Source organism: Sciurus vulgaris (genome assembly GCF_902686455.1).
Source record: "Sciurus vulgaris genome assembly, chromosome: 3".
Lineage (NCBI taxonomy): Eukaryota > Metazoa > Chordata > Mammalia > Rodentia > Sciuridae > Sciurus > Sciurus vulgaris.
Genome location: NC_136463.1, coordinates 112,134,350 through 112,152,115, shown reverse-complemented (window position 1 = coordinate 112,152,115; position 17,766 = coordinate 112,134,350). Strand labels below are relative to the sequence as shown.

General features: G+C 36.8%; 1 long non-coding RNA gene across 1 annotated transcript in view; it reads right to left on the bottom strand.

Moving 5' to 3' along the window:
• LOC306656540 overlaps positions 1-17,766 on the bottom strand; it is a 109,731-nt gene that overhangs the window by 40,769 nt on the left and 51,196 nt on the right. The window lies entirely within an intron of this gene.

Sequence of the window (17,766 nt, the reverse complement as noted above, 5' to 3'; positions counted from 1 at the left end):
TAGTGTCTGTAGAGACTATTTACTTTGTTGCGGGTTCTGTATAGTCATCACCAGAGTACTGTTTATTCCGCTGGCAGGAGAGATTAAAATGCAAATTGTAGATACTGCACAGACAAGCATATTGTCATTGATACAGAGGAAAGCAAACATTTAGGGTTACTCTCCCAGCTTCCATAAGCAAGTTTTTATATATAAGCACCCTAATACCTATATAGTTGGCAAAGCATTTATTTTCAGTAAGAACTTGAAAATCACATATAATCTAACTGGCATTGCTTATTGCTTATTCTCTAGAATTATATTAAAGATTAGATTACATGAAGGCAGCATCTCCTATTAACCCTATTCCACAAAGCCAAGGAGAAAGAAATACATTTATTTTGGGAGAGATGACTTCAAAGTCTTCTGTGATGTGAAAAAATGCTTAGGGAACTACCACGGGTCATCTGGGAAAGCTGAGTATATAGGTCATTTGCTTTTTTGTGGTATTAATTCAGAAGTGTAATTCTTCTTTATGACAGTAAATGTCAAATGCAAAATTGGGGCAGGGAAGGGACAGAGCAAGTATCACTTCAGTCTGTAATAAGAAGTCAAGAGTTTGATCTATGTTCTGGGAAAAAAAGCAAAGCTGGTTAACCAAGGTACAGGAAGGGAGGGTATGTCATATTTGGTGTGTTCACAAGCTGTTTAGTGGAAATGTGGGTAATTTTTCACAGCGTAGCTTTTTAGCCTGAGTCTGACCTGAATGGGGCTTTTTTGCAGAATGGTATTTGATAAACCAAATTTGAGTCAAGCATTTTGGGAATTACTTTATCACATGGCTGAAGGACCATAACTGTGTCAAACAGGTGGGAAATACGCTTTCTGAAATTGACTTTCATTCCTCACATTCTACATGGCAATACTTTAGTATCTTAGGTGGCTGATACAAATAGTATTAAAAACCCAAGTTTGAACTGAAGAAATCAAACTTGGACACCGTTTGTGTGTACAGCTGATCATAAAGTATAAGTATTCATGAATGTATACAAATTAAATAGACTAAATAGTGCATTTCTACATTAAGCCCTCACATCATAAAAGTATTGTTACTTTATATTTGTTTTCTTACATAACTATGGACTATAAAATCAAAATCCAGTGCCCTTCTGAAATAAAGAAGACTTTTCATAAAAGGAGATCTTTCTTCTTCCTTTCTCTTTTTCTCTCTCTTTAATTTTCTAAACAAATGTGATGATTGTTTTGAAAGCAGACTTTAGTTTTTTAATCCTGGTCACCTCTTTTTTGGGGGGGGGCAGTACCAGGGATGGATCTCAGGGGCACTTGACCACTGAGCCACACCCCCAGCCCTATTTTGTATTTTTTATTTAGAGACAGGTTCTCAGTGAGTTGCTTAGTGCATCACTATTGCTGAGGCTGGCTTTGAACTCGAGATCTTCCTTCTTCAGCCTTCTGAGCTGCCGGGATTACAGGAGTGTGCCACCATGCCCAGTTGGTCATCTCTTGACTTCTGTGAAGCCATTAAAAGACATTAACCCAGTTAACTGAAACTTGGTGCTTATATTCACTAATTGCTGTAAACAAATTACAATAAACTTAGAGACTAAATTTGTATTTATTACCTCTAAGTTTCTGTGGGTCAGGAGGTGAGCTCTCACCTTAAAACTCCTCTGGGGAAAGCCACTCAAATTTAAGTTCCCTTAGGTTGTTATCAGAATTAATTCCTTGGGGCTGAATGATTCATGACAGCTTACTTTTTTGAAGCCAGCAATAGAGAGGCTGCAAGCAAGACAGAGTCTTCAAATAGTGTAATCACAGGGGTAAAATTCATTCTCTTTGTCATTTAACATAATCACTGAAGTGACTTCCCATTGCTTTGCCATCTAGTGTAATGCAATCATGTGAGTGGCATCCCATCACCTTTTCTGTATAGCCAAACATTAGGAAGCAGAGATAAATGACCACCTTAAAGTCAGTTTGTAACACCATTTAAGGAGTTCACAGACTTGGTAATATAGAGGTGTCGAGCTTCCTTTAAACACTTTGAGTAAAAAGGAATGGTGAACTTTACAATCTTAATTTTTTATATAAAGAAATGGTAGCATTAAAGAAATTTGGAATTGAAAAACTTAACCAAGATTCTGTAACTAACCAAAACACTGAATCCACATCTATTATTCACCTCTTAACTTTGTCTCCTAGGGGCATGGATGAAAAGAGATTTTTAAAGAGAATATTAAAGACTAAGCTAGTTACTTCCTTTCAAAATCTATTCAAGGAATACATTCAAGCAAATTCAGTGATAGGTGCATCTTTGTGAGCAGAGAATAGTTTATATTTACACAGAAAACTCATAAAATTACAAGCATAAAAGGAAATGATCAACCATGGGCAAATATCAGGAGACATCACTCGTGGAATACTGAAACTTGAGAGAAAATTGCAGTTTGAAATGATACAAAACATGTATCTTAGGAACAGAGGAAAATAACCTCAACTTGATGAAGAACACCTACAAATGCTTATAGTTAAGATCCTAGCAGTAGGAAATGGATGCTTTCTCTGTAGTCAGACACAAAGCAAAGACATCCTTACTACTTCTATTTAACATATTCTGAAGATCTTGGCTAATGTGAAAAGAAAATGAAAGAAAATAAAAGGTGAATAAATCAGGAAGAAAGAAAAGAAAGTGTATTTTATTTGTAGATGACATGGTTTATGGGGAAAGCCCCAAAGAATCACCAACACAGCAAAAAATTCTGGAACCAATGAGTGAATGTAGCAAGGTCAGAAGATATTAGGTCAATATGCAAGTCAGTGCTTTCCTATACATCAGTAGTTGACGTTGGAATTTGCAATTTAAAAATATTATTTTTACGATAATACTAAAATATGAAATGCTTAGCTATAATCTAACAAAATATGTATGAGATCTCTATGTGGAAGCTATTAAGCTCAAAGGAAAGAAAAATAATCTAAAGAGAGATTCTGGGTTCACGGATTGGAAGACTTAATTGTTTTAAGATGTCATATATTTTAAACTTAATCTATGGTGTCAGTGTTATCCCAATCAAATACCAGCAGGTTATTGTGTAGACATCAGTAAAGTGATTCTAAAATTTATGTGGAAAAAAAGTAAGGTAAAATACCTGAAACAGACAACAAAATACTGGAGGAAAAGAACAAACTTAAGGAAATCATGATAGCTTATTTCCTTTTTTGAGCAGAGAACAATTCATGAGAAGGGCAACCACGTTCAGAGTCAGAAGAGGTTCAGACAGCTCAATCCTATGGTGCAAGCAGTAAGCTCTCATGAGCCAAACATGGATGCAAAGTAGATGGAGTAACCTTTTTCATCTATAGAAAATGTTCTTTGTTTCTAATATAAATTTATCTATCAGGTCTAATTTGACTAATTTACCTTTTATGAGTCCAACATGGAAACAAAGTAGAGGAATCACTTAATTGACTACAGCTAGACATCTACCTCATCCAGGCATGATGTGAAGTATTTGGGCATGACTAGATCAACTGGTCGCCTCCTGTTGCTGACACTTGCCGGTTTGAGAGGGGCTAACATCCAGCTAAGGTTTCACCTTGCTTATGCATTGAACTAGGTTGAAGTTTGTGACATTGCAACTAAAAGTAGAGAGAGTCTCGGGCCAATGTTTTCTAGCTTATTTAATTTAACAGGTATAGTCAGAGTTTTTAAAGTCTTCTATTTTTTGTTGATCTTTTGCTTATTTATTCTATCTATTATGAAAGTGAGATATTAAAGTTCTTACTTTATGGAACTCTCTCATTAGGTTCTTACATGATTACAGTAGGTATGTCTTCCTGATGAGTTAGTATTTTTATCTTTTTGAAATGCTCTTGTCTCTAATGCCAATTTTTGTCTTAAGGTCTAATATGTCTGATCTTGGTACAGCCATTCCAAATCCATTGCTTACTGCTGGCATAGTGAACCTTCTCCCATTTTCAAACAGTCAGTCAAACTATTTTCGTCTTTTCCATACCTATTTTTTCTATATTATCTTTTTCTCCTTCATTCTATTTTATGGTGAATGAAATGTATTGATTTTAGAGTGTGATATTGATATTATATTCTTTAAAAATTTTTTTTTCTGTTTAGATATACATGACAGTAGAGTGTATTTTGACATATTGTACATACATAAGAATAAATGTAACAGTCTAATTAGGATCCTGTTCTTGAGGTTGTACTTGATATGGAGTTACCCTGGTTTTGTATTCATATACAAGGATAGGAGAGTTATCTCAGATTAATTCTACTGTCTTTCCTATTCCCCTGCCCCTTTCCTTCCCTTCCCTTCATTCCCCTTTGTCTAATCCAATGGACTTCTATTCTTCCCCCCTCCTTGTTGAGGGTTAGCATTCACATATCAAAGAGAATCTTCAGCCTTTGGCTTTCTGGGATTGGTTTATTTCATTTAACATGATATTATCCAGTTCCATTCACTTACTGGCAAATGCCTTAATTTCACTCTTATTTATGGCTGAGTAATATTCCATTGTGTGTGTGTGTGTGTGTGTGTGTGTGTGTGTGTGTGTGTGTAACATTTTCTTTCTCCATTCATCTGTTGAAGGACCCCTAGGTTGGTTCCATAGGTTGGCCATTATGAATTGAGCTGTTATAAACATTGATGTGGCTGTGTCACTGTAGTATGCTGATTTTAAGTCCTTTGGGTATGAACCAGAGTGTGATAACTGGGTCAAATGGTGGTTCCATTCCAAGTTTTTTGAGGAAACTTCATACTGCTTTCCAGAGTGGTTGCACCAATTTGCAGCCCCACCAGCAATGTATGAGTGAGCCATTTCTCCAACATACTCGCCAACATTTATTGTCTCATTTATTTTTGATAATTACCATTCTGACTGGACTGAGATGGAATCCCAGTGTAGTGTTTTTTTTTATTGTAAACAAATGGGATACATGTTTTTTCTCTGGTAGTACATGGAGTAAGGCATACCATTTGTGCAATCATAAATCTACACAGGGCAATGTTGTTTGACTCATTCTGTTATTTTTCTCCTTCCCCCCACCCGTCCCACCCCTCTTTTCCCTCTATACAGTCCTTCCATCCTCCATTCTTGCCCCCCTGCCACCCCCCATTATGTGTCATCATCCACTTATCAGTGAGATCATTTGTCCTTTGATTTTTTGGGATTGGCTTATCTCACTTAGCATGATATTCTCCAATTTCATCCATTTGCCTGCAAATGCCATAGTTTTATCATTCTTTATGGCTAAGTAATATTCCATTGTATAACTATACCACAGTTTCTTTATCCATTCATCAATTGAAGGGCATCTAGGTTGGTTCCACAATCTGGCTATTGTGAATTGAGCAGCTATGAACATTGATGTGGCTGTATCTCTGTAGTATGCTGATTTTAAGTCCTTTGAGTATAGGCCAAGGAGTGGGATAGCTGGGTCAAATGGTGGTTCCATTCCAAGCTTTTTGAAGAATCTCCATACTGCTTTCCAGAGTGGGTGCACTAATTTGCAACCCCACCAGGAATGTATGAGTGTACCTTTTCCCCCACATCTTCACCAACAACTATTGTTGCTTGTGTTCTTGATACTCACCATTCTAATTGGGGTGAGATGGAATCTTAGTGTAGTTTTGATTTGCATTTCTCTTATTACTAGAGATGTTGAACATTTTTTCATATATCTGTTGATTGCTATAGATCTTCTTCTGTGAAGTGTCTGTTCATTTCCTTAGCCCATTTGTTGATTGGGTTATTTGTATTCTTGGTGTAGAGTTTTTTGAGTTCTTTATATATTCTGGAAATTAGTGCTCTATCTGAAGTATGAGTGGCAAAGATTTTCTCCCACTCTGTAGGCTCTCTCTTCACATTGCTGATAATTCCCTTACTGAGAGAAAGCTTTTTAGTTTGAATCTATCCCAGTTGTTGATTCTTGCTTTTATTTCTTGTGCTATGGGAGCCCTGTTAAGGAAGTCTGAACCTAAACTGACATGTTGAAGGTTTGGACCTACTTTTTCTTCTATAAGATGAAGAGTCTCTGGTCTGATTTCAAGGTCCTTGATCCATTGTGAGTTGATTTTTGTGCAGGGTGACAGATATGGGTTTAGTTTCATTCTGTTGCATATGGATTCCCAGTTTTCCCAGCACCATTTGTTGAAGAGGCTATCTTTTCTCCATTGCATATTTTTGACCCCTTTGTCTACTATGAGAAAATTGTATTTATTTGAGTTTGTGTCCATGTCCTCTATTCTGTACCATTGATCTACCTGTCTATTTTGGTACCCAATACCATGCCGTTTTTGTTACTATTGCTTTGTAATAGAGTTGAAGATCTGGTATTGCGATACCCCCTGCTTCACTCTTTCTACTGAGGATTGCTTTAGCTATTCTGGGTTTCTTATTTTTCCAGATGAATTTCATGATTGCTTGCTCTATTTCTGTAAGGTATGTCATTGGGATTTTTTTTTTTTTTTGGGGTGTTGGGGATCGAACCCAGGGACTTGTGCTTACAAGGCAAGCACTCTACCGACTGGGCTATTTCCCCAGCCTCCATCATCGGGATTTAATTGGAATTGCATTGAATCTGTATAGCACTTTATGTAGTATGGCCATTTTGACAATATTAATTCTGCCTATCCAAGAACATGGGAGATCTTTCCATCTTCTAAGATTTTCTTTAATTTCTTTCTTTAGTGTTCTGTAGTTCTCATTGTAGAGGTCTTTCACCTCTTTTGTGAGATTGATTCCCAAGTATTTTATTTTTTTCAAGGCTATTGCGAATGGGGTAGTTTTCCTTATTTCTCTTTCTGAAGATTCATCACTTATGTATAAAAATGCATTGGATTTATGAGCATTGATCTTGTAACCTGCTACTTTACTGAATTCACTTATGAGTTCGAAGAGTTTTCAGGTGGAATTTCCAGGTTCCTCTACATATATAATCATGTCATCAGCGAAAAGATAGTTTGAGTTCTTCTTTTCCTATTCGTTTCCCTTTAATCTCTTTGGTTTGTCTTATTGCTCTGAATAGAGTTTCAAGATGAATTTGAATAGAAGTGGTGAAAGAGGGCATCCCTGCCTTGTTCCGGTTTTTAGGGGGAATGCTTTCAGTTTTTCACCATTTAGAATGATATTGGCCATGGGCTTACAATAGATAGATGGCCTTTACAATGTTAAGGAATATTCCCACTATCCCCATTTTTTCTTGTGTTTTGAGCATGAAGGGATGCTGTATTTTATCAAATGCTTTTTCTGCATCTATTGAAATAATCATGTGATTCTTAACTTTTAGTCTGTTGATATGGTGAATGACATTTATTGATTTCCTGATGTTGAACCAACCTTGCATCCCTGGGATAAAACCTACTTGATCGTGGTGCACTATCTTTTTAATATATTTTTGTATGCGATTTGCTAAAATTTTGTTGAGAATTTTTGCATCAATGCTCATTAAGGATATTGGTCTGAAATTTTCTTTCCTTGATGTGTCTCTGTCTGGTTTAAGTATCAAGGTGATATTGGCTTCATAGAATGAGTTTGGGAGGGTTCCCTCCTCTTCTATTTCATGGAATACTTTGAGGAGTATTGGAATGAGCTCTTCTTTAAAGGTTTTTTAGAACTTGGCTGAGAACACATCTGGTCCCAGACTCTTCTTTGTTGGTAGGCTTTTGATGACTTCTTCTATTTCACTGCTTGAAATTTATCTACTTAAATTGTGTCTGTCCTCCTGGTTCGGTTTAGGTAATTCATATGTCTCTAGAGACTTGTTGATGTCTTCAAGGTTTTCTGTTTTGTTGGAGTATAGATTTTCTCAAAATAGCTTCTTATTATGTTTTGTATTTCACTCGTGTCTGTAGTGATATTTCCTTGTTCATTGCAAATTCTAGCAATTTGAGTTTTTAACTATTTCCTATTTTTAACTACTTTTGGAGTTGGTCTGCTCTTCTTTTTCTAGGGCTTTGAGCTGTAGTGTTAAGTCGTTTATTTGTTGATTTTTTCTTCTTTTATTGAATGTGCCCCATGAAATAAATCTTCCTCTAAGTACTGCTTTCATAGTGCTCCAGAGATTTTGATATGATGTGTCTTTGTTCTCATTTACTTCTAAGAAAGTTTTTATTTCCCTCCTATGTTATCCGTTCATCATATAATCGTGTATTATTTAATCTCCAGGTGTTGGAGAAGTTTCTGTTTTTTATTCTGTCATTTATTTCTAATTTCAATCCATTATGATCTGATAGAATACAAGGTAGTATCTCTATCTTCTTGTATTTGCTAACAGTAGCTTTGTGGCATAAAATGTGGTCTATTTTAGAGAAGGATCCATGTGCTGCTGAGAAGAAAGTGTATTTGCTGTTTGTTGGATGGTATATTCTATATAAGTCAGTTAAGTCTAAATTGTTGATTGTGTTATTGAGATCTATGGTTTCTTTATTCAATTTTTGGTTGGAAGATCTATCCAGTGGTGAGAGAGGTGTGTTAAAATCGCCTAGTATTATTGTGTTGTGGTCTATTTGATTTCTGGAATTGTGAAGGATTTGTTTGACGTACATGGATGAGCCAATGTTCAGGGCATAGATATTTATGATTGTTATGTCTTGCTGATTTATGCTTCCCTTAAGCAGTATGTCATGTCCTTCTTTGTCCCTTCTGACTAGTTTTGGCTTGAAGTCCACATTATCTGAAATGAGGATGGATACTCCAGCTTTTTTGCTGTGTCCGTGTGCATGGTATGTTTTTTCCCATCCTTTCACCTTTAGTCTATGGGTATCTCTTTCTATGAGATGGGTCTCTTGCAGGCAGCATATTGTTGGATTTTTCTTTTTAATCCAGTCTGCCAGTCTATGTCTTTTGATTGATGAGTTCAGGCCATTAACATTCAGGGTTATTATTGTGATATGATTTGTATTCCCAGTCATTTGACTCATTTTTGTTTTTCGACATGATTTGGTTTCTCCTTTATTTAGCTATTCCTTTAGACTAGTTCCTCCCGTTGCTGATTTACATCGTTGTTTTTCATCTCTTCCTCACGGAATATTTTGCTGAGAATGTTCTGCAATGCTGGCTTTCTTTTTGTTTATTCTTTTGGCTTTTGTTTATCTTGGAAGGATTTTATTTCGTTGTCAATTCTGAAAGTAAGTTTTGCTGGGTATAAGTTTCTTGGTTGGCATCCGTTTTCTTTCAGGGCTTGGTAAGTGTTGTTCCAGGCCCTTCTATCTTTTAGGGTCTGGATTGAAAAATCTGCTGATATTCTTATTGGTTTCCCCTGAATGTAATGTGATTCTTTTCTCTTGCAGCCTTTAAAATTCTGTCTTTATTGTGTATGTTAGGTATTTTCATAATAATGTGCCTTGGTGTGGGTCTGATGTAATTTTGTATATTTGGAGTCCTATAAGCCTCTTGTACTGATTTTCCATTTCATTCTTCAGATTTGGGAAATTTTCTGATATTATTTCATTGAATAGATTGTTCATTCCTCTGGTTTGTTTCTCTAAGCCTTCCTCAATCCCAGTAATTCTTAAATTTGGCCTTTTCATGATATCCCATAATTCTTATAGATTCTGTTCATGATTTCTTACCATCTTCTCTATTTGGTCAATTTTGTTTTCAAGATTAAATATTTTGTCTTCAATATCTGAGGTTCTGTCTTCCAGGTGTTCTATCCTATTGGTTATGCTTTCTATGGAGTTTTTAACTTGGTTTACTGTTTCTTTCATTTCAAGGATTTCTGTTTTTTTTTTTTTCTTTTTCTTTTTTCTTTTTTCAGGATCTCTAACTCTTTATTGAAATGATCTTTTGCTTCCTGTATTTGCTCTTTTAACTGTTGATTGGTGCGATCATTTAATGCCTGCATTTGCTCTTTCATCTCCTCCTTCAATGCTTGCATTTGCTCTTTCATCTCCTCGTTTGCTTCCCTGATTGTTTTAATAATGTACTTTCTGAACTCCCTTTCTGACATTTCTTCTGCTGTGCTGTCATTGGGTTTTATTGATATAGTATTTAGGTTTGTTTAGAAACATTTTCTTCCCTTGTTTTCTCATAGTGGTCAGATATCAGTGGGACTCTGAGATATTGCAGATTTCCTCTATTGGCTTATAGTGTCCCTGCAGATTTCCAGTATATCACCTCCCAGCCTTCAGTAGCCTGAAGTCTTCGGATAACTTGATCATGCAGTGCTTCTGAAGAAAACTGCCCCTAGCCCGCTTCTGGGTCCAGGGCTGGGGGCTGGTTCTGCGTGGAAATCCTCTCACTGGGCGGTTCTGCTCCTATAAGCTGACTATAGACAGGGCCTGCCCTGCCTGAGGGAGCCAGGCTGCTTGTGGAAAGCCTCTCCCTGTCCTGCCTTGGTCCCAGAAGCCACTTGCGGGCCGGGGACAGCTGCTGGGTTCAGGGCTTGGGGTTGGCTCTGTGCAAAAAAGCTCTCACTGGGGGTTCTGCTCCTAGAAGCTGGCTGTGGACCCCGCCTGCCGCCAGAGGGAGCGGGGCTGCTCGGGAAAGCCTCCCGCTGTCCTGCCCTGGTCCTAAAAACTCAGTGTAGTTTTAATTTGCATTTCTTTAATTGCTAGAGATGTTGAACATTTTTAAATATATTTTTGACCATTTGTATTACTTCTGCTGTAAAATGCTTGTTCAGTTCCTTTGCCCATTTATTAATTGAGTTATTATTATTATTGTTATTTATTATTATTATTATTTTGGTGTTAAGTTTTTTGAGTTCTTTGTATATCCTGGAGATTAATGCTCTATTTGAGGTTCAGATGGTAAAAATTTTTTCCCATTCTGTAGTCTCTCTCTTCATGTGCTTGATTGTTTCCTTTGCTGTGAAGAAGCATTCCATTTACTGATCTTGATTCACTTCCTGTGCTTTGGAAGTCTTCTTGAGGAAGTTGGTTTCTAAGTTAACATGATGGATAGTTGAGCATACTTATTGTTCTAGTAGGTGCAGGGTCTCTGTAATGCCTAGGTCCTTGATCTGTGTTGAGTTGAGTTTTGTGCAGGGTGAGAGACAGGGGTTCAATTTCATTCTGCTACATATGAATTTCCAGTTTTCCCAGCACCGTTTGTCGAAGAGGCTATCTTTTCGTCAATGTATGTTTATGGTTGCCTTCGTCTAATATAACTGTAGTTATGTGGGTTTGTCTCTGTGTCTTCTATTCTGTACCATTAGTCTTAATGTATGTTTTTGTGCCAATATCATGCCATTTTTGTTACTATAGCTCTGTAGTACAATTTCAGGTCTGGTGCTGTGATGTCTCCCATGTCACTTTTCTTACTGAGGATTGCTTTTGCTATTCTAGGTCTCTTATTTTTCCAAATGAATTTCATGAGTGTTTTTTCTATTATTATGAAGAATGCCATTGGAATTTTAATAGAAATTGCATTAAATCTGTATAGAGCTTTTGGTAGTATGGCCATTTTGAAATATTAATTCTGCCTATCTAAGAACATGGGAGATCTTTCATTTTCTGAGGTTTTCTTCAATTTTGTTCTTTAGTGTTCTGCAGTTTTCAATGTAGAGGTCTTTCACCTCTTTTGTTAGATCAATTCCCAAGGATTTTGTTTGTTTGTTTGTTTGTTTTTGAGGCTGTTGTGAATGGGATATTTTCCTGTTTTCTCTTTCAGATGATTTGCCATTGGTGCATAGAAACACAATTGTTTTATGGGTGTTAACTTTATACCCTGCTACTTTCCTGATTTCATTGATGAGTTCTAGAAGCTTTCTGGTGGAGTTTTTTGGGTTTTCTAAATATAGAATCATGTAGTCAGCAAATAGGGATAGTTTGAGTTCTGTTCCTGTTAGTATCCCTTTAATTTCTTTCTTTTCTCTAATTGCTCTGGCTAGGGTTTCAATGACTGTGTCAAATAGGAGTGGACAAAGAGGGCATCCATGACTTGTTCCAGTTTTTAGAGGGAATGCTTTCAATTTTTCTTCATTTTTGAATGATGTTGGTCTTGGGTTTAGCACATATAGCTTCTACAATGTTGAGGTATGTGCCTGCTATCCCTAGTTTTTCTAGTTTGAGCATGAATGGATGCTGAATTTTGTCAAAATTTGTTTTGCATCTATTGAGATAATCATGTGATTCTTGTCTTTAGATCTATTGATGTGATGAATCACAATTATTGATTTCCATATGTTGAACTAACCTTACATCCCGGGAATGAATCCCTCTTGATCATGGGTGCACTATTTATTGTTTTGTGTTGTTTTGGTACCAGGAATTGAAATCAGGGGCACTTGCCCACTGAGCCACATCCCCAGTCCTATTTTGTGTTTTATTTTTAGAGACAGGGTCTCACTGAGTTGCTTAGTGCCTCACTTTTGCTGAGCTTGGCTTTGAACTCTTGATCTTCCTGCCTCAGCTTCCCAAGTTGCTGGGATTGCAGGAGCACACCACAGTGCCCAATGGTGCACTATCATTTTAACATGCTTTTTGTATGTGACTTGCAGTATTTTATTGAGAATTTTTGCATTTATGTTCATCAGGGATATTGGCCTGAAGTTTTCTTTCCTTGTTGTGTTTTTTTCTGGGTTTGGTATTAGTGTACTATTAGCCTCATAGAATGGGTTTGGAAGGGTTCCCTCCTTTTCTATTGCTTGGAATAATTCGAGGAGTATTGGTGTAAGTTCTTTGAAGGTAGAACTCCACGAGACTCCATCTGGTCATGGGCTTTTCTTTGTTGGTAGGCCTTTGATGGCATCTTCAAATTCATTGCTTGAAACTGATCTGTTTAAATTTTCTATGTCCTCCTGATTCAATTTGGGTAGGTCATATGCTGATGTCTTTGTGATTTTCTGTTTTATTGGAGTATAGATTTTCAAAGAAGTTTCTGATTATTGTCTGTATTTCAGTGGTGTCTGTGGTGTCTGTGGTGATATTTCCTTTTTCATCATGAATTTGGTAATTTGAGTTTTCTTCCTTAGCTTAGCTAAGGGTTTATCAATTCTGTTGATTTTTTTTCAAAGAACCAACTTTTTGTTTCATCAATTCTATCAATTATTTTTGTTTCTATTTCATTAATTTCAGTTCTGATTTTAATTATTTCTTGTCTTCTGCTTTTGATGTTGATTTTTTTTCTTCATTTTCTAGGGCTTCAAGATGTAACATTAGGTTATTTATTTGGTGATTTGCTTTCTGCAAGATAAGGCTTTACAAGAGATGGGGTGATAGAAAAGGGTTTATAGATTCAAATGGGTGAATAAGGCAAATGCAGAGGAGAAACAGGATATGTTCATGAGGGAGGTATGAAAAATGGTGGAATGAGACAGACATCATTACCCTATGTACATGTATGATTACACAAATGGTATGAATCTACATCGTGCACAACCAAAGACATGAAATGATGTACCCCATTTGTGTACAATTAATCAAAATGCAGTCTCTAAAACATAAAAAAATATACATAATTTAAAAAAGAATTAAAGGAAGAGTAAGAGAGTATTAAAAAAAAAAAAAAAAAAAGTTTGACCGTTAGAATGAAACAAGAGAAATAGAAACAAATGAAAACAGAGTTTTGAAAGAGACAATGCAACATCAATCCAAAATATAATAATAAAACCCCTAACCCTCTAAAAACAAAGCATGAAAAAATAGGTACCTTTAAGAAATGCTGAAAATGAAAAAGCCGAAACAAAACTGTGTATCAGTGTATAAATGTTCATTATGCTTCAATCAGTACGCATTCAAAAGCAAAACAGAACAGAAGGTAAACAAAAGCAAAATAACAGAATAGTCAAGGAGGGTATTTGACCACTGTCTGTGTCAGATTGATTGCTTTTGGTTTCTCAGCTTCCCTTCTCAGCAGGATGGTGTGAGGAGCTGTGGAAGATGCTTCCGGCTTCACTTGCTGGGTGCAGTTGCTCCTGGGTTCTGTAGATGAGGTTCTGCGAGTGAAGCTCCCAGGGGCGGGGATTTTGTCTAGTATTGCCCCAGGTGTTTTATCGTGTGGGGAGTTTTCGAGTGTTAGTGGCTCAAGGAACTTCTGCTCTCCCTAGAGCCCCACTCCTGGGAAGGGGCAGTCAGCCCTTCTCTGGTTCTCTTGTTTGGGGTTACTGCCCTTTTCAGGCCTCACCCACTGTTTCTGAGCACGGAGCTCAGTCACTACGCCCTGTTCAAATTCTTCCAGCCTCTGGTCCTGCTCGCTGCTGGTTCAAGGTTGCGGGGAGCAGGCTTCCTCTGGCCTCTCTGATCTCTGTTACCCCCAGGCAAAATGGTCTCCATGCCAGAAATTCTCCGTGCCAGAGATCCTCCTACTACTAGGCTCAGTTGAGGTCTCACCGTTGTCGTCTGCCGGATATGTATTGGTTTCATCCCCCAAACTCAGGGACCTCAGTTCCCAGTCTGAGCGGCTGCAGTCTCACAGCGGTGTTCAAACGTCTCCCGGTGCCGCTTTACAGGGCGGAGTAGCCTCTGGGTCGGCCCAGGGCAGGCAGCCCCTCCGATTCTGGGATTCCCTGCTCCAAGACTCCCAGCACTTTTGGATCTTTTCCGACTTTGTGTTTTAATTTTCTCCGCTTCTGTCAGGAGATCTGCTCCAATTCTGTTCCTTGGCCTTGTCTTTGAATCCAAAATTTTTGTCTTCAAGACTCTGTCCAATATAGAGCTTTTTTTTTTTTTTTCTTTTTTTCACTCACCTCCCAAAGAAGTATTTCTCTTGCTGCTGTTTGAGTTCCAGGTTGTGAGAAAAACCACTTCCCCTAATCTGCCATCAAGGCAGCATGGTACTGGAAGAAGAGTTAACATATAAATCAGTACTATGGAATAGAGATCCTAGAAACAGATTGACACAATTATAGTCTGTTAATCTTTGACAAAGAAGTAAAGTCAATAAAATGGAGAATGGATAGCCTTTTCAACAAGTGATTCGACATACACAAAAGCTTACATGTTTCAGAATGGATTTTAGACATACCTGTAAAACAGAAAAAGTATAAAACTTGTATAAGATAATATAGGAGAAAGTCTAGATTTCCTAGGGTTTGATGATGACATTTTAGATTCATCAAAAGGATGATTCAAGAAAGAAAAAGTTGATAGATTGGAATTTATTAAAATACAAACATTCTCCTGGAAATACTGTAAAGAGAGTCAAAAGACAAGCCACGGATTGCTACAAAATATGAATAAACTGTGGTACATCCATACAATGGAATATATTTAGCTATTATCAAGCCACTAAAGGCCATGATAAATCTGAAATACATGTTGCTAAGTGAAAGAAGCTAGTCCGAAAGGTTATGTACTGTATGTTTCTATTTATAGAACCTTGAAAAAAACTACATATGACAACACTGAAGACAGCAGTGGCTTTCTGGGATTAGGAAATCAGGGGAGGCCATGGAGAGGGTTGAACAAGTGGAGCACTATTGAATTTTATAGAATAATTAAAATATTCTGCATGATATATAATTGTAGATACATGGTTTTGTATTTATCAAGATCCAAAGAATTTTATAGGAGAAAGAGCTATCCTTGATGCATGCAAATTAGCAAAAGCCCATGTAAGAGGTGTGTGATCCTGAGATAGAATGTAAAATGAAACAAAACTAACTGTAGTGCAAATATATGAATAACCACTGAAGAGGGCAGAAGAAAAAGGGGCTGACCCAAGTTATTTTGGAAGTTACTGGAGTCTATAAAACTAAACACAAATAAACTATACATAACCATTCTATTCAGTTAAAAAAAATTGCTTCCCTTGCGAGTACTGGTTAATAATTCTGCTATTGCTATGAAACCTATATAGGAATTGAAGAATTAATAAATGAATGGATGATGATGGGAGTGAGATTTATCACTGTTGGATTAGGAATTTACCCAAAAGCAAGGGAGAAGGCTTGAATGACCCATGTGGCAAAGGTATAGAGTTGAAGACATCACTATGTATTAAATATTAGCTTCATAATAATATAGATGATTAAATATAGAAATATTTCTAAGTATGAACATATATATTGGTTAACATGCACAGGTACTTCTTTACTCTGTCAGTTGAGAGGGCCAAGAAGCAATGACACCTGAGTTGCAATAAACACTCTTCAGACATAAATCTTGTTTTATAATGCTATTTTCCAATCAGATAAACCAGGATTCCTTGGAAAAATGGCTTATTCCTGGACTAGGGCAGGAACTGTACAAGACCCAGAAGCATTAAATAGTACTAGAATATAAAGAAATATTTTAAAAAATTCAAAAATATGGGGATGTCAAAGAGATGTAGAAGTAACTGGAAAGGACCCAATGGCCAAAGATGGAATAGTTTAAGCAATAATAGAATAGTAATATCATGAGACTCCTTCTTTTTTTGCTTTTTTTACAGATTCTGTATATGAGAGAAAAAAAAAATTTACTGCTGACCTTTTGACAGTTTATTTCACTTAGCAGGATATTCTCTAGTTCTATCCATTTACCAAGAAATGACATAAAATTGTTCTCCTTTTTGGTCAAGTAAAATTCCATTGTGCATATATACTACATTTTCTTTATCCATTCATCTGCTGTTGGGCAGCTAGGCTAGTTTCATAACTTGGCTATTGTGAGTTGTGCTGCCACAAGCATTCGGAATGCATGCATCTCTATAGTATGCGCACAAGAAAAAAAGGGAGGTCAGTAGAACAGAAGAGGGGACCAAGGGGGAAGTGAGGAATAGGGAAGAACAGGAGATAAAAGCAACCAAATTATGCTATATCCATGTGCGACTAAATCACAACAAATTACACTTTCATGTAAAATTACAATGCACCAATGGGAAAAAAGTGTATGAAAATAAATGAAAGGAAAAATAGAGAAAGAGGGATGGGGAAGGAAAGAGGGAAGGGAAAAGGGAAGTACTGAGGAATGTATTGGAGAAAATTATGTTGTGTGCGTATTTGGACATGTCACAGTGAACCACACTACTTTCTACATTTAAGATGCAGTAATAAAAAGCATAAAAGTAAAATAGCGTTAGATTTTCATCCAAAATATAAAATGAATATCCATTCACAAGCCCATATAGATAGGAATAAATAATTCGATAAATATTAAACGTGTGATGAGACAAATCCCTTGTGCAGAAGAATTCCAAGTTTTTTATGTAAATACTCCACCCTTAAGAAGATGGAACTTAATTCTCTACTCTTTAAATGTGGACTGAGAGTGGTGACTTCTTCCTAAAGAGCAGAGTACAGGAAAACACTACTTTGGCCAGGTGGTCAAGATCAATGTTATTAGAGAAAGGTCATATTGATATGTACCCTAGATGCTTTACAGTGAGTCCAGCACTTTATATCAGTGGTGCTCCTCCCCTAATCCATAACCCAAGTTTAATCATGAGTTAAACATCACATAACCCCAACTAAGAGACACTATGAAATACCAGTCAGTACTTCTCAAAACTGTGAATGTCATTAAAAACAAGTTATTCTGAAAATACCTCATAGCAAAGCAAAACCTGAGACATGGTGACTAGATGTAATTTGTGACCTTGAATAGATCTGGGAACAGAAAGGACATTAGCTAAGAAGGAATTCTGAAAAAAAGTGAGCTTTAGTTAGTGTCTATATTGGTGCACTAATTGTGACATTCTAGTTAGTTATACATGATGACAATGCATTTCTACTCATTGTACATGAATGGAGCACAACTATTCACTCTCTGGTTGTACATGATGTAGAGTCATACCATTCATGTGATCATAAAAGTACCTAGGGCAATGATGTCAATCTCATTCCACCATCTTTCCCATCCTTCTCTTCCCCTACTCTCCTCT